The sequence below is a fragment of the Oryctolagus cuniculus genome, chromosome 7 (genome assembly GCF_964237555.1).
Source record: "Oryctolagus cuniculus chromosome 7, mOryCun1.1, whole genome shotgun sequence".
NCBI lineage: Eukaryota > Metazoa > Chordata > Mammalia > Lagomorpha > Leporidae > Oryctolagus > Oryctolagus cuniculus.
The window spans coordinates 98,503,442-98,525,247 of record NC_091438.1 but is presented as its reverse complement, the minus strand read 5'-3'; the positions used below and the strand labels follow the sequence as shown (position 1 = coordinate 98,525,247).

General features: G+C 36.7%; 1 protein-coding gene across 1 annotated transcript in view; it reads right to left on the bottom strand.

The window, feature by feature from the left end:
* Window positions 1-21,806, bottom strand: part of LOC100347161 (PRELI domain containing protein 3B-like) — a 172,941-nt gene that overhangs the window by 100,457 nt on the left and 50,678 nt on the right. The window lies entirely within an intron of this gene.

The window sequence follows — 21,806 nt, the reverse complement described above, 5'->3', positions numbered from 1 at the left end:
GACAAAACTGCAGAATGAGACTCAGCAAGTTGATTTGTTAAATGGGAAGTAAGATTCTTCTAGGCTTCAATTGAATTTTCTAAATCAGCTTTCTTTTCATCAGTCTTCTTCAAACATGTTCTAAAGCTGCATGCTAAAAGCTCTTGCTTTTCTGGCTCTCAGGAAAGGACCTGAGATGACCTCAGACCTTCACTTTCAGTTGGCATTGTCTAGTATTGCTGTTACTCCTTTCTGTGTCCTCTTACTTGATTCGTCTCTGCTGTTTTTAGTCTGTCTGCATTTTAGCACCTATTTCTACAATGTTTAAGAAACTTCCTTAATGTTCTTAGGTTTTGAAAGCCTCACCAATCCAAAAATCTTTGTGCCAAGGAATGTCTCAGGTATCAGAAAGCTACTGTAGCTGTGTCTAAAAGTTTTCCCATGAAAACCTTGGTATGGATTTTTGAATGTTCACTGAAGATAGACAACTGGGGAATGGGAATAAAAGAACATCCCATAATATTTTCAAACAAACCACACCTTGATTTCTGGACCTGGTATTTCTGAATATCTTGGTTTAAAATGAAAATGCATCATACAGTTTTCCAGATTCTGGAAAAATGAGCCCAACTAGAATCCTAGCAGTAACTTTGGTCCTAAAAGAATCTATGTTAGACATACAGAAAATATTCTCAAGCATCCACCAATCCATCAGTTAGTTCAGGAGTGAAGTTTAATGACAGCATTTGATATCCATAACAAATTGTACGTATATAAAGTTTTTAAACAAATGAACTCATCAGTTCATAATATTTATTTTAATGTAATTTGTAGTATACATAACCAATGATACATTTACACTGTATTTTATTTGGAGGTTTTGGTGCTTTGTACTATTTTGGTTTTGGCCAACAGTTGCAACTTGAGATACTCAGTTTAGTGATAGACTGAACTGGCATTTTTCATTTCACCAAGTTCTTTCATAAGCCTACTCAGCACCCTGGATTTTAATTAAAGGAGTGGAAAAAAACTCAGCATTGTACAAGGCATAGAAGTTTGAATGACAAATGTGTTATACACCTAATGCAAAGGTCATCTTTGAAATGAAAATCTGAAATGATCTCCTGGGGTTATCTTATGCTCTGAAGACAGGAAAAGTAAACTGGCAAAAACAGGGCCAAGGCCAAAACAGGAAAAGAGAAACAAGCACTTAATGAGGTAATTGCAATGTAGTGAGGCCTGAACATGTAACAGATTAATATGTGTTTGGTAACTTTTTCAAAGTTGAACCTCTTGCAAGAAGTAAAATAAAATAATTTGAAGCCAAGTTCATCTAAATAGAAGAATCATATGTCCAGGAATTTTACCGGTACTATTGAGGAGAAAAGAACTAATGATAGATAATAGGCATTAAACACTCACTGCATGCCAAGTGCTTGTCTAAATAATTTATATATAACCTCATTTATCATTCTTTTACATTATAGACATTGTTATAATGCTATTATGTGAGTATACATATGTGTTTTTTATAAATATAAAAATAAAAACGTAGGAAATGTCTAACTACTTTTTTTCCAAAGATGTATGTATGTATGTGTGTATGTATGTGTGTGTGTGTGTGTGTGTGTATTTGAAAGACAGTCTAACATAAAGAGAGTGAGAGAGAGTGTTCATTCTTCCATCTGCAGGATCACTCCCACAGTTGCCAGTGCTGGATCAAGCTGAAGCCAGGAATCTGGAACAACATAAAGTCACCCACATGGGTGGCAGGGGCCCAAGTACTCAAGAAAATTAGCAGGGAAATAGATTGCAATTGGAGGAGCTAGGATAAGTGGCACCCATATGGTATTCTGACTTTGCTTGCTATGATTTAACACACTATGCCACAATGCAAGTCCTTTAACTACTTTTTTCAATGTTGCCCATCTCACAAAAACCTGGTTTTGAATACCATAAGTTTGACATCATAGCTCAAGTTCTTAACCACTATGCTTCTTAATATGTGACATCTGATCTCTAAAGAATTACTGCTTCAGAGCAAGATTTGCATAGTTGTTACACACAATGCATTCATTCAATGAACATATATTAAGTGTTGTCATGTATGATGAACTCTGTTAGCGACTGGGCATCCAAAGAGAGGTAAATCAGCATCTGCCTTTGATACTTTATAGTAGTAACAGCACCAACAATCAAATAGAAACACAGACAGCTGTTAAACTTACATGGATTCATATTTGATACAAATCACAAAATCTACACTGGGCAAGAATGGAAAGAAAATAGAATACTGAATGGGAGATGGAAGGAACGGTGGCATTTATTTCAGATAAGTATAGAGTCATGGTACATTTCTAGAGACTTAATTAAAGTTAACACTCAAAGTATCCTGTGCCAGTCCATTTTTAGGAGATAAGAAAACTATTAGGAAATAAAAACTAGAAGGAAAAAATCCTATTCTACTGGAATTCATGTTTGATAAACCTTCAATTTATTGTATTACTTTTATCAATGGAAATATATGCACCAGTTGGAGTCCCAACTGCTTTACTTCTGATTCATCTCTTCGCTATGGCCTAGGAAAGCAGTAGAAGATAGCCCAACTCCTTGGGCCCCTACATCCATGTTAGAGACTCAGAAGAAACTCCTGGATCCTGGCTTCAGGTCTGCCCAACTCCACTGTTACAGCCACTTGGGGAATTAACTAGTGGATGGAAAACACCTCTCTCTCTCTCTCTCTCTCTCTCTCTCTCTCTGCCTCTGCCAATCTGTAACCTTAACTTTCAAATAAATAAATAAACCTTTAAAAAAGAAACAAATAATTGTTATTTATTCTTCAGCTTTTCAGACTCACAAAATATTTAACTTTAGATACTGATGATATTAAAATATTATCCCTTTGCTAGATTAATATGACATCATTTTCCTTCCTTTTGTAGTTAGTAAAGTCGTACCCATTTCTATATTTAAACCCTCCATTGAGCTATTGGTTTTAATGTTACTAGCGTAGGAGCAAATGGGGGTGCATGTCAATCTCTCCCTCTGTTTCTCAGTGCTTGGCATTCCCCACACACATACTTGACTCTCTTAGATCAAGTAATACCTAGTTTAAAAAAGATTCTGCATCTTTACCCTAAATCTATAGCATATCCTACTTTATTCTAAACTATTCCTTTTCAACTGGCATTCTAAGATTCTAAAATTTCTAAAAAAATTCTTAAAAATCTAAGATTTTTCCCAAATATTTTATGCTTTTGACCTTATGGCAAAGAGTCAAATTAAATGTGAGGAAACAAAGGCACTGCCCAATCTGGCTTAAGAACAGAAGTCCATTTAATTCTGCTGCTCTTCTCAAGTAGTTCCTAGGGTCCAGGCTGAATGGGTATAATTTTGCAGCTACTAATTTTCTACTGGATTCAAAAAAAAGCCATGAAAAAAAAAAGTAAGGGCCAAAGAAAGAGCCTTTTAATGCATTTTGCAATTTATGCAAATCTATACCTACTATAGCTCGCGATTTAGGAAATTACCTTAAACCGTTTTCCATTCACCCACCATTAACCTAGCTTGACGAATGTCCACTAGCTTCCCTACACTTAAGGCGCTACAAAATCTCCCATTTTCCCACCAGCTGGTTTTTATTTTACTCAAAAGACTCTTGCCACCGGCAGTGGTCATCAGTCACCACACAGAGTCTCCCCACTTTTGTTTTAGAGAAAACCTTTCCAACAAGTCCTTAGAAACAAGTGCCTCCGAATCACTTCTCCTTCATGTCACACATGCATCACTGAAAACAAAGCTGGAATATATATTTTTAAATTTGTGATGCAGCTATACTTCCGGGGCTGTGCAGTGGGGAACAGATTTACCTGTATCATTTCTGATGTGTAAGCATCCCTGAGTGATGCACATGTTGGCATCCTCCTTCTCCTGCTTGAGCTTTACCTGCCAACTTGGAAAGAAGCAAACAGCAGCTGATTTCCCATCTAAATTCCTTTGAAAGCAGAGTCTCAGACAGAAACTCTGTAGCAGAAGGAGGAGTTGTTTGGAGAGGTTCTGTTCACATGATACCCTGTTCCTACAGAATGCATTTTTGTCTTGTTCTTGCAGGAGCAGACCTGTTTCTGTCTTATGAAATGTGTTTTGTTTTTTTTTTTTTTACTCTTTTTGATCCTCGGATTGTAATTGTAAACTCTCATTGAATCATGTTGTAGTTTTTTTTTTTTTTTCATTTTTTCCATCTTGATCCCTTTATTCAGTGAGAAAGCTTGAATTTGAACTGACTGGATTGGAAAAAGATCTTTGATACTGTAGAAATCACTGAATTTCTTGAGGACAGGAAGATAATTATTATTGTATCATTGTGTTATAGTTTATTGATGTAGTATCATATTGAGGAGGTAGTTATCCATGTTTTAAGAGATAAAAAATATTCTTTATAAAACGTGTAAATGTTTACATGTTCAGGAAAAAATGTTGATGCTGCCACACGTAAACGCGTTTAGTCAAGGAGTCATTATTTGTCCTCTATAACCTGTCATATGAGCATCACTTTGAAAATGAGACTGTTTTGATCTTAAAATCTCATTTTTCTTCTTACCCTTAGGAAGAAACGTTGTACAATTTTCAATGAATTTCAACTTGAAGTGCTAGTTATTTCAGATTTTCCACTTCTTCAGAATAAGACAATCTCAAACTGAAAAGCTTTCATCTTAGATATCTTTCTTTCTCTCTACATATATATAATATAATATAATATAATATAATATAACATAACATAATATAATGATGAAAATAATAAATGAAATCAGTCATTTCTCTGTTTCTGAGTTGTATTCCAAAATACAGAGGTTGGCTTGGGGTCAATTCTGAACATATTTTTTCTTAAATGATTACAAAGTCAATGGAATTAAGAATCAGAAAGTTTTAAGCTGAGTTATGCTGAAGTCTCTTCTTTACTGCTTATTTTCTATCAGTGTGCACCACATAATTACCCCGTTGTTTTCCTTATAAAGGGTCCCTAGCAGCATGAGATACACGATTTACACCATTCCTTCTCTGGGCTGCATTTCCTCTTGTTTATGATCTAGAATATGATCAAAAGATTTCTTCACCACTCCTTACCCGTGTGCTACTTCTCTGGTGTGGCCATCACTCAACAAAAATATTGCATAATTAAAACACCAAGTTCTCTGACCTGACAAAAGAGCCCAACAGCAATAAAACTACTGTTATGGATTTGGTTTTTCATGTCTGTTCCGCCTCAGTTGTTACTTTTTAATCATCACTCCCACCAGGTATTATCTGCCTATTGAGATAGTAGCTAAATTAGCTAAAAATTCTATCGTGTTTACATCAGCAGTAGCCACTATCGATATTACCAACTCATTAGAAAAAGAAATTTAAAAGAAACAAATAAAACTTCTTTTTTCTCATTTTCAAAAGGTTTCAGATCCCAGCACCTAATGATGATTGCTCAAAGTTCAAAAGGTAGAGATGCAGTTACATCTCCATATGAGACAGGGTTGTTATTTTTGTTTACACATTTATAAATATTCAATAAAATGTTACCTTATTATTCATTCATTTCATTACAGATTAAAGACGCATTTTGTTTATTAAAGAGTTCAAAAGACTATATTAGCCAAAGCACACAAACTTAAAAAAAATAAATAAAATTACTATTATCAGTAATATATATTACATATATAGTCAATTCCAGCTAAGACAGGATGGAAAATCCAGACAACTGCACATTATAAACAAAAGTTGAATTCAGCATGAGATTATGTTACCCATGATTGAAATACCACTTAAGGTTGTTTTTATAGAATGTTTTAAGATGTATTCTGTAGGTTGGTCTACTATTTAAAACTTACCTTCCCCAACAAAATCCAACATTATATGTCATTCCACTATTACTTGATAACTGTGTTTCCATATAGAGCATCTTTGCCTACTCTATTGCATAATTCAAAGCTTTGAATATTATTTCAGAATAAGCAAAACTATGCCCACTAGCAACTATGTTTACTTTAATCAAAAAAATAAAACTAAAATAATTTTTTTGACAGGCAGAGTGGACAATAAGAGGGAGAGACAGAGAGAAAGGTCTTCCTTTGCCGTTGGTTCACCCTCCAATGGCTGCTGCGGCCAGCCTGCTGTGACCAGGGCACCGCGCTGATCCGAAGCCAGGAGCCAGGTGCTTCTCCTGGTCTCCCATGCCGGTGCAGGGCCCAAGCACTTGGGCCATCCTCCACTGCACTCCCAGGCCACAGCAAAGAGCTGGACTGGAAGAGGAGCAACCAGGACAGAATCCGGTGCCCCAACCGGGACTAGAACCTGGGGTGCCGGTGCTGCAGGTGGAGGATTAGCCTAGTGAGCCACGGCACCAGCCTAAAATAATTTTTCTTAACAACTGTATCAATTAACTACAAACACTTTATGTAATAATCTTCCTATCTATATTTTATTATTTCCCTCACTTTAGTCATTAGGAAAAATAATCACTTACAAAATAACATTCTTGTTTAACATACAGTAGATATATTTTCTTGTCATTTGGTTGAGGGTAAAACTTACAAAATGCTTTATGTGAAAGTTTAAATATTTGCTGTATATTTGCTGTCCTTTCATTACCTGACAAATGCTGGTACTCTCATGAAAATAGATTTATTTGTTTCAAGTATTTTCCAGTAGACTAGAAATTGTTCTATCTTTTAAATTAGATTAACATCTGAATAATGGCAATTACTTCTTTAAATCATTCTGGGGTCAGTGTTGTGGTGTGGAGGAGCCTCCACCTGCAACAAAGGCACTCTATGTGGGAGCTAGTTTGAGTCCACTTCCTATCGAGCTTCCTGCTACTGGCCTGAGAAGAGCAGAAGATGTCCTGAGTGCTTGGCTTCTGCCCCTAAGTGGAAGACCCAAAGAAGCTGCTTGCTCCTGGCTTCAGCCTGGTCCATTCATGACCATTGCAGCCATGTGGGAGTGAACCAACATGGAAGATCTCTGTCTCTCCTTCTCTCTGTAAATCTGACTTTCAAATAAATAAATAAGTATTTATTTTAAAAAGGTGTGAACTCAGTAACATAATACACATCCCCCATAATCTTCATATCCCATCTGATCCATCTTATCTATTTTGTCTTATTTTTATTGAACATTACAATTAGTGTTACCTTAAGCCTTGATTATAAAATAAATTGAAAGTATCTTATTGCAAAAATTAAAGGAAAAAAGAAAGGAAGAAGGAAGAAAAGAAGTAAGGAAGGAAGCAGGAGGTGGAGGAGGAGAAGGGGGGGAAATATGGTTATATTCTTAGATTTTATCTATGAAATCTGTTCTCTTTTGATATTAATAAAAAGTCCACAACGATATTTGAATATACCCACCAAAATATTTATGTAAGAATACACCATCTTTTCTATAGTAGTCACCCTCAGAATCTGTACCTATAATGTTACCAATCTCTCAAAACATTCTGATACTGTCCTTAAAGAATTCTAATCTGAGAATGAATAAATTGCTGGAGATATTAACGGACAGACTTGAAGAAAACATACAGCTTCATAGTATCCTCAGCCTTATGAAATACTTAGTTAATCTCCCTTTTTTAAAAGATTTTATTTATTTATTTATTTTTTAACTTTTATTTAATGAATATAAATTTCCAAAGTACAGAATATGGATTACAATGGCTTCCCCCCCATAACGTCCCTCCCACCTGCAACCCTCCCCTTTCCCACTCCCTCTCCCCTTCCATTCACATCAAGATTCATTTTCATTTCTCTTTATATATAGAAGATCAGTTTAGCATACATTAGATCTGTAATTGATGCACAGTTATTCTTAAGTGTTGAAAATTAACTGAAATGTGATCCCTGTTGAACATGGGAGTGGGAATGGGAGAGGGAAGAGATGTATAATTTGGGACATGCTCAGGCTGACTTGCCCCAAGTGGTGGAGTTGGAAGCATACCAGGGGATTCCAATTCAATCCCATCGAGGTGGCATGTACCAATGCCATCTCACTGTTCCAGGTGATCAGTTTCAGTTCACAGTTGGTCATGGTGAAGGGACTGGGAGTCAAAGGGAGCACATAGACAAGTCTAGTACCTGCTAACGCTAACTGATGGAGTAAATAAAGGGGAGAGTGATCCAACATGGGAAGTGAGATACTCAGCAGACTCATAGAATGGCAGATGTCCTAAATAGCACTCTGGCCTCAGAATCAGCCCTAAAGGCATTCGGAGCTGGCTGAAAAGCTCATGAGAGTATTTCAGGCATGGAAAGCCAAGACACTCTGGCAAAAGATCTCTGCGAGTGAGATCCCAATGGAAAGAACAGGCCATCAAAGAAGGAGGTACCTTTCTCTGAAGGGAGGAGAGAACCTCCACTTTGACTATGAGCTTGTCTAAACAAGATAAGAATCGGAGAACTCAGAGGGCTTCCATAGCCTTGGAAACTCATGACTGGAGCATAGGGAGATTACTGATGCCATAGACAGGAGTGTCAATTGGTAAAGTCAACAACAGGAGTCACTGTGCACTTACTCCTCATGTAGGATCTCTATCCTTAATGTGCTGTACATTGAGATTTAATGCTATAACGAGTACTCAAACAATATATTTCACTTTGTGTTTCTATGGGGGTGCAAACTGTTGAAATCCTTACTTAATGACTTAATGCATACTAAACGGATCCTCTGTAAAAAAAAAAAAAAAAAAAAAAAAGAAATTATCAATTCCCAACTTGACTCTCACTGGGATTAAACATGACAATAGGTCTGCTCTGATTTCATCATCATTTAAAAAAATCATCTATTATTTTTCACTTTATGTTTCTGTGTGGGAGCAAACTGTTGAAATCCATACTTAATGTATACTAAGCTGATCTTCTGTATATTAAGATAATCGAAAATGAATCATGATGTGAATGGAAGGGGAGAGGGAGTGGGAAAGGGGAGGGTTGTGGGTGGGAGGGACGGTATGGGGGGGAAGCCATTGTAATCCATAAGTCGTACTTTGGAAAATTATATGCATTAAATAAAAGTTAAAAAAAAAAAAAAAAAAAAGAAATTATCAATTCCCAACTTGACTCTCACTGGGATTAAACATGACAATAGGTCTGCTCTGATTTCATCATCATTTTAAAAAATCATCTATTATTTTTCACTTTATGTTTCTGTGTGGGAGCAAACTGTTGAAATGCATACTTAATGTATACTAAGCTGATCTTCTGTATATTAAGATAATCGAAAATGAATCTTGATGTGAATGGAAGGGGAGAGGGAGTGGGAAAGGGGAGGGTTGTGGGTGGGAGGGACGGTATGGGGGGAAAGCCATTGTAATCCATAAGTCGTACTTTGGAAATTTATATGCATTAAATAAAAGTTTAAAAAATAAATAAATAAATAAATAAAGTTACCGCAGCAAAAAAAAAAAAAAAAAAAAAAAAAAAAGATTTCAACAGTTTGCTCCCACACAGAAACATAAAGTGAAAAATACTGTTGCAGTACTAGTTATAGCATTAAATCACAATGTCACAATGTACGGCACACTAAGGACAGAGATCCTACATGAGGAGTAAGTGCACAGTGACTCCTGTTGTTGACTTAACAAATTGTCACTCTTGTTATGGCCTCAGTAATCACCCTAGGCTCTTGTCATGAGTTGCCAAGGCTATGGAAGCCCCCTGAGTTCACCGACTCTGATCATATTTAGACAAGGCCATGGTCAAAGTGGAAGTTCTCTCCTCCCTTCAGAGAAAGGTACCTCCTTCTTTGATGACCCGTTCTTTCCACTGGGATCTCACTCGCGGAGATCTTTCATTTAGGTTTTTTTTTTTTCCCCCAGAATGTCTTGGCTTTGCATGCCTGAAATACTCTCATGGGCTTTTCAGCCGGATCCGCATGCCTTCAGGGTTGATTCTGAGGCCAGAGTGCTGTTTAGGACATCTGCCATTCTATGGGTCTGCTGTATATCTTTCTTCCCATGTTGGATCATTCTCTCCCTTTTTGATTCTATCAGCTAGTATTTGCAGACACTATTCTTGTTTATATGATCCCTTTGGTTCTTAGTCCTATCATTATGATCAATTGTGAACAGAAATTGATCACTTGGACTAGTGAGATGACATTGGTACATGCCACTTTGATGGGATTGAATTGGAATCCCCTGGTATGTTTCTAACTCTACCATTTGAGGTAAGTCAGCTTGAACATGTCCCAAATTGCACATCTCTTTAAAAAAGATTTTATTTATTTATTTGAGAGTTAGAGTAATAGGCATTGAGAGGTAGAGACAGAGAGAAAGGTCTTCCTTCCTTCGGTTCAATGGCTAGAGCTGCGCTGATCCAAAGCCAGGAGCCAGGTGCCTCCTCCTGGTCGCCCATGCCGGTGCAGAGGCCCAAGGACTTGGGCTGTCTACTGCTTTTCTAGGCCATTAGCAGAGAGCTGGATTGGAAGAGGGGCAGCCAGGACTAGAACCAGCACCCATATGGGATGCAGGCGCCTCAGGCGGAGGATTAACCTACTGTGCCACAGAGCCGGCCCCTAGTTAATCTCTTTATTTCAGTTGTTGCCTTGTGAAATTAAGTTCATAACAATAGCATCTACCCCTAAGTTGTGTAAAGGATGATGAGAGTACAAAGAATTTAACATACGCTGAGCATATTGTTTGGCACATAATAGGACCTAAATATGAGCAATTTTATATGAAAGAATGACACATTTTAAAATTAAGTCTTAACCTAAAATAACAATTAAATTAGTCTGGAGGTATAGCAGAGAATGCCATATAAAGAGACCCAAAATTATTTTTAAAAATGTATTGATGGGGGCTGGCGCTGTGGCTTAGAGGGTAAAGCCGCTGTCATCCCATATGGGCGCCGGTTTGAGTCCAGCTGCTCCACTTCTGATCCAGCTCTCTGCTGTGGCCTGGGAAAGCAGTAAAAGACGGTTCAAGTCCTTGGGCCTCTCTACCCAGAAGAGTCCCAGAAGAAGCTCCTGGCTCCTGGCTTTATTCTTGTAGCTTCGGCTGTTGCAGCCAATTTTGGAGTGATCCAGCAGTTGGAAGACCTCTCTCTCTCTCAGTAACTCTGACTTTCAAATAAATACATATATCTTTTAAAAATGTATTGAGGGCTGGCATTGCAGCGTAATGAATAAAGCTGCCACCTGCGACATCAGCATCCCATACAGGTGACAGTCTGTTTCGCAGCCACGACACTTCTCATCTAGTTTCCTGCTTATGGCGTAGAAAAAGCAGTAGATGATGGTCCAAGTACTTGGGCCTCTGTGGTATATGGGGGAGACCCAGATGAAGTTCTTGGATTCTGGTTTCAGCCTGGCTCAGCCCTAGCCATTGTGACCATCTGATGAGTGAACCAGTGGATGGCAGATCGCCCTTTCTCTGTCTTTCTCTCTCTGTAACTCTGCCTTTTAAATAAATAATCTTTAAAAAATTAAGAAGTAAAATTCAAATGTATTGTATTCTGAAGGTGATAAGGTTATAAATATTCATTTGTCCTAGTTTTCCTATTTTTTTTTCTTTTTTTTTTACAGAATCATGGTTTCTCATGATGATGCTTCAGTTCCTACAGGAACTTGAGAGGAGGGCTTCATATGCAGGTTCATATGTAGTAGTCTGAAGTGCTCAGGTAGAAAACAAATGCTTAGAAAAATTATAAATTGAAACATGGGATAGGATGTTTCCAAAATAATTTTAAATTACCAATAAGGAATGCCAGATAATAAAGTACAATGAAAGGTAGTTAATAAGATATAGTTGAAAGAGCATTGGCTTCCAAGCCAAAGATGTTGAGTCTCCTTATTGCTTTAGTACTTAAAAATAATGCAACCCCAGGCAAGTTATTAAACTTATGAGATTACTTATCAGTAAATTGATATAAGTTCTTTCAAGTGTTGCTGCAATCTAACAAAGGAAGATTTCTATACAGTATGCAGAATATTTAGCCATAAATCCTTATTTTCTAAGACAAATAAGCAAGTTCTACTGGGATGAATAAAGGAAGGGCCTATATGTGCTATAGGGAACAGTGAAGATTAAGTTTAATCTACACTAATGATGGCTATCATAATATCTATAACAACACAAATATTTAATTATACATTATTTAATTATATATTATTCTCACAATAAACCATCTAAATGAAAGTAAATTCACTCTTTCATGTATGACTATCAATGAAATGATCTGTTAGGGGTCGGCGCTGTGGCACAGCAGGTTAATGCCCAGGCCTGAAGTGCCATCATCCCATATGGGCACCGATTTGAGATCCAGCTGCTCTACCTCTGATCCAGCTCTCTGTCATGGCCTGGGGAAGCAGTAGAAGATGGGCCAAGTCCTTGGCCCCTGCACCCGCATAGGAAACGGGGAGGAGGCACCTGGCTCCTGGCTTCGGATTGGTGCAGCTGTGGCCATTGCGACCAAATGGCCGTTGCGGCCAATTGGGGAGTGAACCTTCGGATGGAAGACCTCTCTCTCTCTCTCTCTCTCTCTCTCTCTCTCTCATTCTCTCTGCTTTTTCTCTCTCTCTGTAGCTCTTTCAAATAAATAAATAAATCTTAAAAAATAATTTGTTAAAAGATTATTTTGTTATTGAGAAGATAGGAGGAGAGGAGCAAGCCTAATAAATGCCCTGAAGCAGTTTTGCTTGAGGTAAATATAGAAGCCAGCTAAGTGGATTCATGTTACTATAGATTTGTGCTCCTGAGTTTTAGTTGGGATGTCAGTTACGTCTGTCAAACCTATCATGTGATTCTGCTGGGTTTCCTTTGACAATCCCAGCTGAGGCTATTCCAAACATTCTGCCAGTCCCCTCAGGTAATCACGTCTCTCTTCACTTTTATCAGTTGCCTTTAAAGTTCACTTCAGAGGAAAAAGGCTACGTTTCTGTCACTTGGCATAATAAGATCCTGTGAACTTTTTTTCCTGCCACCTACAAATACATATCTGAATAAATAACTGTCTTATTTTATTTTCCCTGTCATTTAAGTATAAAGAAATAATTCTTTGTGTTTTGTGCTCTGAATACACCTTCCAGGGGCCAGTCTTCTCTGTGTAACTTCTTTCCCTCCCCTGATCATTGAGAACATGAACACACTCAAGTATCTTTAATGTTAAATTAGCAATAATAACAAAAAAGCAGCAAATAACCATTACCCAATTAATAATGAAGTGAGATGAGAAAGGAGTCTACAGTCATTGTCTCCCCTTTGTTTATTACTCATTCACAATCTGCACACATTTTTTCACCCACAATTAAAATTCATCTACTTGGAGTGACAAGTGACCCACTACAAGTTAATCACCCTCAATCCAAAATCCAAAATGCTCAAAAATTTGAAATTTTTGAATGCTGACATGGCATAAGTAGAAGTTATCTATGGGTCACAATCAAATAAAGGTACACAAAAGCACTGTATAGAATTATCTTCAGGATGTGTGTGTATGTGTGTGTATACACATATATAAGAAACACAATAAATGTATTTTATGTTATCATTATGAAGCACCCATGTGTAACTTGGACCCCCTTCACCAATATATTTACATGAATATTCAAAATATGAAATGTTTCTGGCTTAAAGCATTTCAGAGCAAGGACACTAGATCTGTAACTGTAAATTAGAATGGACACTTTAAAGTTATAATCCTATTTGACTCCTCTTGAGTTATTGATGCTGTTAATCTTTTTCTTAGTCTTACAACTTTTCCATCACTTCATTACCTCGTCTTCTATTTCCTCCAAAGTATCATTTTCCACCATGTAATTCAGAAAGTTAGTTTCCTGAGGGACTTTTGTTCTTCATCTTCTTTGCTATGTGGTTTTGAAGAAAATATATATTTAGAATATATTCAAATTATTTACTAAGTTGAGTCATTCTCTTCAATGTCATTCTCTGAAAACTTTCATTTTACTTTCCCTCAAGCACACTAAACTCAATAAGTTCTGACTACAATTCATCATGTTAGATCCAAACTTTGATTCTTGCCTATATACAGTAATTTTAAAAAATGACACCAATGAAATATTCGAGTGTCCATTCCTGTTTTCGCTTCCCAAATTCAATTACTCATTAATTTTTCAACTCCTGCTTTAATTTTTTTTCTTATTCCAACTTCCCATTCACAGTTTGATCTAATCAGAGGTGACTTGAACTTCTACAACACTTCTACACTCCTCTTTGAGTATAGTCCCTTGGTACCAAGAAAAAGGGAGCAGTCACAAAAATGTGAGCATACTTTCATTGGCACTTGCATAGATATCATCCAATTTTCATGGCCCCATCCCTACACCTTCTACTTGCATATCCATTTGTCAAAGTATACTACAGTGTAGGCTCACTCTTAAAATTACTGGTCTGCTCCTTGCACAACACACATGGAACAGTAAGAGGTAGAAATATAGGGGAATAACATAAAAGCCTGATGACTAAATTGGGTCAGAGTAACCACCCACCAAGTTTTAACCTTGGCCCATATCCTCATTTCCTTGTTTATAGCCTGGATATTTTTTGGTATCTAAGTCTCTATTATTAGTATAAATATTGATCAGAATTCAGGCCCCACTCTAAATACAGTTATTCTCAATTTGTATTCCCAAATCTCATCACAGAACAGATACTCTCTAGCTTTACTCTGTGCCAGAAAATTAAACCAGGAGCCTCATAGAATTAACAAATTAACCTTAAGTGCAATCTTTTGGACTCGTCTCAACGATCAGTCATTTCTCCAATAAAGGAAAGAGAGAACAAGCATGTGATAGTATCCAGTTCCTTATATCACTGACAGTAGAAGTCTCTAGGCATCCCTGGCTTCCTACATGTGAATTTGACTTCCACTGTCTTCACTGTCTCTCTTTCACTTTAAAATGATGACATTAAACTTTGAAAGGCATGCAAATTATAATTTTTGGCTCCACTATACATAGATCAGCCTATATTTTCTAAAAGTCAATGGGGAAGGGAACTAAATCTGTTTGATTCATCACTGCATCTTTGCTATATGAGATATTCCCAGATCATGTTGTACACTGTATAAATGTTCTTGAATAGATAAGCTATTAACTTATTAATATTCACAGTTTGGAGATTTTTATAGAGATTTAAATTTTCACCATTCCCTTCTAGAAAGTCTTCTAGAGTAGAGTGATTTTTGTTTCTGATGGTGATTTAAAAATATATGATATAGATACTTTCATAAACAATTAAATGATATGGCAAACTGTATGAATCTATGTATTCAGGAATTAGGAAAATGACCAAGCACAACTGTTGTCTCAGAAATCTTGAAAGAAAGGAAACACTGTAGGTTAGGACCAGCAGTGTATTTGCTTTCTGCTTGGCAACACTTTACAAGGTTAGTACATAGCTCAAGGATCTTGGATATTGTTACTTGGAGAAAGAGTAGATTCCAGTGTAGTTGATTTGCCAAGACTTTTGTGGGTACCCAAAGAAAAAGGACACACTTGGAGGATAACCAGAAATACATATAGACTTACTTAACTCTTGGGCCGAATACTGTTTCCATGGATACATAGTGAGAGTGCATAAGAATTACTATTTATTAGCTGGGTCTCATCCTTTCGTTCAGATAACAGAAACATATACTGCAAACACAAGTGTTAGAATTATCAAACAATGTCATAAAAGTACATGTTACAGACACATGCAAGTATGAAAACATAAACATAGTTAATGAATGGAGAAAGAACCTCAAGAGAGAAAGAGAAAAACAAAAGCAATCCAAGAAAATAAATAGAAACTCTATATCTGAAAAATATAGTATCTGGACTATCATAGGAACAATATATTAAAAAGCAAGATAAAGTATGAGACTGTGAGTGTATGTAAAATTGGTTTCTGCTTTTAAAAGAAGCAAACAACAACATTACTATAACAAAAGATTTATGTGGTTATCTCAATAGATGCAAAATACTTAATAATATGATTTTTTAATTTGTGCATAAACTTGTGTGCACATGCATACGCATGCATATCCTTAGTTACTAAAATGTTGAATGGGTAAATGCTGAAAAAAATTTAATCAAGAATAAGAAAAAAACAAGTATATCCACTGGCCAATTAAGTTCTACTGTGAATGAGAGGAAAGTTAACATAATGAGGAAAAAACTGAAATAACATTTGCAAATACAGACACATCATTACATAGGCAGAATGTATCAATATATATACACATACATTACTAATTATAATATCATAGCAAAGTCATTGAACAGAAGGTTAATGGAAAATTCAATTAGGTTTTTTTAAACAGTGAAACAAATGGGAAGAATTTAAAAATATACATCATTTAAACTATCATTGAAATACAAACTACATATATATAAATTGAAAACATCAGAGAGAGAGTTATATTGAAACTGAAAAAGAAGTTAAAGTCACTTAAGCAATAAAAATGGAGATGTCATAGAATACGCAGATATTTTCATTTTTTAAAAACTTTTTTTAATATGAGTACAGATTTTATTTATTTATTTATTTATTTTGCAGGTACACTCCCAAGAAAAAAACCACTAATGGTGGAGTTAGAATCATGCCAGGGGATCCCAATACAATCCCATCAAGGCGGCATGTACCAATGCCATCTCACTAGTCCAAGTGATCAATTTCAGTTCACAATTGATCACACTGATAGGTCTGAGTCAAAGGAATCACACAAACAAGTCTAGTGTCTGCTAATACTAGCTGATAGAATCAAAAAGGGAGAGAACGATCCAGCATGAGGAGTGGGATACACAGTAGACTCATAGAATGGCAGATGTCCTAAATAGCACTCTGGCCTCAAAATCAGCCCTTAAGGCATGAGGATATGGCTGAAGAGCCCATGAGTATATTTTAGGCATGGAAAGCCAAGAAACCCTGGAAAAAAAAAAAAAAGAAGAAGAAGAAGACCTAAATGGAAGATCTCTGTGAGTGAGATCCCAGTGGAAAGAATGGGGCTGTCAAAGAAGGAGGTACCTTTCTCTGAAGGGAGGAGAGAACTTCCACTTTAACTATGACCCTGTCTAAATAAGATCGAAGTCAGCAAACTCAAAAGGCTTGCATAGCCTTGGCAACTCATGACTAGAGCCTAGGGAGATTACTGACGCCATAAACAAGAGTGTCAAATTGTTAAGTCAACAACAGGAGTCACTGTGTAATTACTTCTCATGTGGGATCTGTCCTTAGTGTGTTGTCCAATGTGAAGTAATGCTATAACTAGTACTGCAACAGTATTTTACACTTTGTGTTTCTGTGTGGGTGCAAACTGTTGAAATCTTTACTTAATATATACTGAATTGATCTTCTGTATATAAAGATAATTGAAAATGAATCTTGATGTGAATGGAATGGGAGAGGGAGTGGGAGATGGTAGGGATGTGGGTGGGAGGGAAATGATGGGGGGGAAGCCATTGTAATCCATTAACTGTACTTTGAAAATTTATATTTACTAAATAAAAAATAAATTAAAAATGTAATTACAGTCTACTCTGTAATCAGAGGCTTAATGCACCACCAGCCATAATATTGAATATGTAAAAAGTAGAAAGACATCAGTCCCACAGAACTATAAACAAGAGCTAACAAACAACAATCAAATCAAAAGATGTCTTTTGTTCCCATTTTTCTTACTTTTATTATTTCAATTAACTGCAAGTTGATATACATATTTAATGCCATGAAATTGAAATTCTAACAGTCTTTCTCAAGAGGGATTGTTAAACTGAGTCTAAAGTGTCTATAAAATTTATAAGGACATAGAATTGCCAAAACATTCAGCAGATGAAGAAATAGAATATCTAGGCAGACAAATAATGAGTTGAAAGTTAGAATCAGTGATAAAAAAAAATAAAAATCCCATTGAAGAAAAGCTCAGGACCAGAGGCTTTACTGCTGAATTATTGCAAATGGTTAAAGAAGAATTAACAATAATCTTTCTTAAGTGACTCCAAAAAAATAAGGGAATTCTTGCAAATTTATATGAGGTCAGTATTACTTTGATACCAAAACCACAGAAGGGCACAACAAGTGTCCTTGGTGAACATAGAAGCAAAAATCCTCAGCACATTAAAAACATCAAATGAGATTCAACCTAGGGATGCAAGATCTCAGCATGTGAAAATTGACAAATGTGATGCACAACATCAGCAGAATGTAGGACAAAAATCATCTGAACATATTAATAGATGCATTAGATAAAATTCAACACCACTCCATGATAGAAATTAATAGAAGGAACATATCAACACAATAAAGGCCATATACAAGGCAAAAGTTAATACCATACTGAATTGGATACAAGTAAAGCCTTTTCCTCTACAATGTAGCACAAGATAAGGATGTCCACTGTTACCATTTTTATTCCACATAATAATGAACATCTCAGAGCAGTGTGTCAAGGAAAAAAATAAATAGCATCCAAATTAGAAAGGAGGAAGTTGGGGCCGGCTCTGTGGCAGGGCATGTTAAGCCACTGCTCACAATGCCAGCATCCCATATGGGTGCCAGTTTGAGTCCCAGATGCTTCATCTGATCCAGCCTCTCTGCTGTGGCCTGGGAAAACAGTAGAGGATGGTGCAAGTCCTTAGGCTCCTGCTCCCACATGGGAAACCCAGAGGAAGCTCCTGGTTCCTTGGCCATTGCAGCCAATTGGGAAGTGAACCAGGAGATGGCATGTTTATTGCAGCTCAATTCATAATAGCTAAGACATGGAATTAACCCAAATGCCCATCAACTGAATACTGTATAAAGAAATTTGGGGATAGGTACACTATGAAATACTACACTGTAGCAAAAAAAAAAAAAAAAAAAGAAATCCAGTCATTTACAACAAAATGGATGAATCTAGAAAACATCATAGTTAGTGAAATAAGTCAGTCCCAAAGGGACAGATACTAGGTTTTCCCTGACCTGTGACAACTAATAAAGACCCTTAAGGGTATCCTGTAGAAGTAAAATTGACACTTTGCGAAACAATGATTTGAGCAGCCCTTGTTTTGACTGCTAAGGAACATTTTTTTTTAAATATACTGTTTGTTGAACTCTTTGCTTAACAGAGAGTTAAACTTATCTGTATAAAGTCAATTGTAATCCATAAGCCGTCCTTTGGAAATTTATATTCATTAAATAAAAGTTAAAAACAAATTTCAAAAAAAAAAAACAAAAACAAAAAAAAAGTGATCAGTATGGATAAGATTAAGGGTCTGATAATAATAATAGATATAATTAAAAGGAAGGAATGTTCCAACATGGGAAGCAGTAAACACAGCTGACTTATTGACAATCACTTTAAATAGCACTCTGACCTCAGAGTCAGCCCTTAAGGCATTCTGGTCTGGCTAATAAGCCCATGAGAGCATCTCAGACACTGTGGCAAAAAAGTCCTACATGAGGGACCTCGGTGGATGGGGTCCTAGTGGAAAGAAGTGGTCATAAAGAAGGAGGTACTTTTCTCTGAAGGGAGGAGAGAAGCTCCAATTTTATTATGGCCTTGACTAAATACTGATAGAGTTTTTGGATTCAAAAGTTTTCCATAGCCTAGGCATCTCATGTCAAGAACCTTGGGTGTTCACTGATGTCATACCCAAGAGTGTTAATTTTTTAAATTAACAACAGAAGACACTGTGCACTAACCTCCCATGCAGAACTTCTATCCTCAGAGTTGCATTATGTCTAAGTGCTCACAAAAGATGCATAATTCTTGGGTGTTTCTTTAAAGTTAATTAAGTTTCTAAAAAAAAGGAGTGAATGTATATCTCAGTAAAAAATAAGAATGGGATAACAAAGGGAGGAAGAAGAATGATTGGGAGTATGAGTGGGAGGGTGAGAAGAATATCCATGTTCCTAAAGTTGTCATTAAGAAGTGTATAAAGTTTGTAGCTGTAAGTTGTATAGTTCTGTATAGATTCCTAAGAACTTACTTCTAAGGGTACAGTTTAAAAACTTGCCATGGTGCCCCAAATCCCATTAAACTTGGTGGTAAAAATACCACCTTAAGTGTTAAAAGTGATCAAGTGAAATTTGTCAGAAATTTCAGGTAACAAATTAATAAACCTCAAAAATCATGTCAATAGAATGAAGAACAAAACCCATATGATAATCTCATAGGTGCAGAGAAAGAATTTGATTCCACACCCATTCATGATATAAACTGTCAACAAATTAGGTATAGAAGGAACACTCCTCATAATTACAAATTTCATATATGACAAACCAATAGACAATATCATACTGAAAGTATTTCCCCTCAGTTATTCCATCCACTGCTTCACTTCCTAGTAAGCTGCAACAGCGGGAACTGGGTTGATCCAAAGGCAAAAGCCAGGAGCATCTTCTGAGTCTACTTCTTCGGTGCAGGGGCCCAAGCACTTTGGCCATCTTCCACTGCTTTCCCAGGCCACATGCAGAGAGCTGGATTGGAAGAGGAGCAGCAGGGACACAAGCCTGCATCCATATGGGCAGCCTGCATTGCAAGCAGAGGCTTAGATTACTATGCCACAAGCCCAACACTTATCATAGATTTTATGTGATTGAGAAGTTTGCAGACCACACTAAGTACATTCTTCTCAGATCTACAAATAACGGGGTTTGAAATTCATATGGAATCTCAGGAGACCCTGAATATCTAAATCAACCTTACACAACAAAACTAAAGACAGAGGCATCACAATGCCAGATTTCAAGATGATCTCACTTCTCTGAGATGAGTTTCCTTCTCAGAGTTCCCATCTCACTAGGAGTAGAAGTCTGAAGATACAAAGCATCTACACCCACACTTTCATGACCCAATATTTAATCTAGTTAAAAGTGACTTTATTTCCTTAATGTCTCCTCTTACTTCTTCTGCCTCAGTCATTTAGAATTGCTTAGTTTAAAATAATGTATTAGGTACACTTCAGGTACGGAGCTTTGAGCTTTTCTTTATAACCAAACTGTTCTTCTTTTGTCATTCAGAATTTGCCTCAGACACCACCCTTTTCACAAGTACTCTACATTCTGAATTTTCCACTCAGAAATCCTATCCTTTTTTCTATGTCTTATTTCCTCTTTGTATTTAAGGGTAACCACATTAAGTATTCCTTCTCACTTTTTGAGGTTTGTCTTCCTTATTAAAATATAAGCTCTCCTAGATTAGAGAGTTTTGTGGACTTTTTGCACCAATGTATTTCTAAATGCAAAGTAATACCTGATATTCAGCACTTGATAACTGTTCATCGAACACAATGATTTAATAAATGAACAGTAGCATCTGAAATGAATCTACACAAAGGAATCTGGTGGCTACCCAATAAGTCATGTTGGTATATGGCACCAGAAATACCTTGGGAAAACATTTGAATTATACTTTTTACCTTATAACATAATAATTTCCAAATGAGTCAAAGATATAAATGTGGGAAAATCCATGCAATAATACTCCCTTCAGAGTAGGGAAATCTTTCAACTTTTTTTTTTTAAGATTTACTTATTTGAAAGGCAGAGCAAGAGAGGGAGGGGTGGGGAAGAGAGACAGTGAAATCTTCCATCTGCTGGTTCACTCTCCAAATGGCCCCAACAACCAGAGCTGGGCCAATCGGAAGCCAGGAGACTGGAACTTCTCCCAGGTTTCCCACATACGTACAGGGATTTCAAGTATTTGAGCCATCCTCTGCTGCTTTCTCACGTGCATTGGCAGGGAGTTGGACGAGAAATGGAACAGCCGGGACTCCAACTACTACCCATATGGGATGCCTGCACTACAGGTGGCAGCTTTACCTCCTATGCCACAGTGCAGGCCCCTGGAAATCTTTCCTAATTA